This window comes from Haplochromis burtoni, unplaced genomic scaffold (assembly GCF_018398535.1).
Source record: "Haplochromis burtoni strain Fernald_Lab_line unplaced genomic scaffold, NCSU_Asbu1 Contig_178, whole genome shotgun sequence".
Lineage (NCBI taxonomy): Eukaryota > Metazoa > Chordata > Actinopteri > Cichliformes > Cichlidae > Haplochromis > Haplochromis burtoni.
In genome coordinates, this window is record NW_024582539.1 from 218,807 (window position 1) to 220,189 (window position 1,383).

General features: G+C 43.1%; 1 protein-coding gene across 8 annotated transcripts in view; it reads left to right on the forward strand.

Moving 5' to 3' along the window:
- slc38a4 (solute carrier family 38 member 4) overlaps positions 1–1,383 on the forward strand; it is a 31,207-nt gene that overhangs the window by 24,990 nt on the left and 4,834 nt on the right. The gene's annotated exons all lie outside the window — the stretch shown is intronic.

Consider the following 1,383-nt stretch of genomic DNA (forward strand, 5'->3'; position numbering starts at 1 on the left):
TGTGTGTGTGTGTGTGTGTGTGTGTGCATGCAGAGGGCGGTACAGTCACGTGAAGGATAGATGCTTACAGAGGCCACATCACATAAGGCTTTGCCAGGATTCAGGATATAATGAAAGGGTTTTATGTGGAGTCAGACGTGCTCCAGTTCTCAGGCTCCAGCAGGAGATGGAAACCACAAAAGACGGCTGTAACAGAGCTGATTAACACTTACAGCCAGTAATAACTTACTATCATCAACATAAAAATGTTCCTTTTGTAGCTCTGGCTTAAATACATGTATGTAAAGGCTTGTATGCTACAGCTGGTTTCTCTTTACTTCCTCTGCTCCTGCTTTAGTAATGTACATGTGACTGTGAATATTTGCAGTTAGCCACTCAAGCTAAATATATTTAATGTGTCATGAGTGGTCATTTCTGGTGATTAATCCAGGCGTGTGAATGTCTTACTTTTTAATAGGTGTGCTCCTCCTAAGTGTGCTTCTGTAAACAGTTGTGTTATTTCAGTCCAGATGTGCTGAAATGCTTCCAAAAGAGCCGAGGGCAAACAAGCCTGAGGGGTCTTCTATTGAATTTGGGTTAAAAGGATGACACTGGTGTCATGCTGGAGGGGACATTACACAACCTCAACACCCGAATGTTGTTCTTGCTGAAATACAAAGCGTGTTCTGTATGTAAACCTCTGGGAAGGCAGGGCAGTCTGTGCCTCACACAGTGCAGTTGTTGTCCATCAGGATCGGTGTCACCGCTAGAGAGCACGGTTCACAAGTATTCTTCTTAGGTTTGCTTGGCTGCATTAAAGCCTTTTGCCTAGAGAAGAAGTCATGGTTTGTAAAGCTTCAGTGGTTCTACAGCGAGGCAACACTTTTTTTTACATATATATATATATATATGTATATCCGAGAAGGGGCTTTCCTTACTGTGCTGCTTGTAGTTTCAGTTCACACTTGGTTTTGTCAGTCACACATTTAACTTTGCTCAGAAAAAGTCACATATACTTGCCTATTTATTACCTTAGATCTTCATCTGTGGTTTGTTTTGGACTGACCGAAGTCTGGCCATACTGATAGGTTAGGAGTGTGCAGATATCAAAGGGTGCACTCCCAAGAGTCATAGTGCCAGATGACAGTCAGATGCTGAATAACTTGAAGCTTTGGAGTGAAATGCTGCGTCCAGGCTCTAGTTTTCCAAGCAGTCCTAATTACGCTGGTGGGAGTAAAGTGAAGGTATGGGTTGGGGCAGTGAGGAGGGGCTGTTTTAAAACGGCTAAGAGAGAAACTTGGGTTTGAATCGTTCATTTTATCTGTGCTGTGAGCCACTAGTTTGTCACAGAGAAGAAAGCACATGCTGGCAGCAACAAAAAATGAGAAAAGGCGTAAAGACACG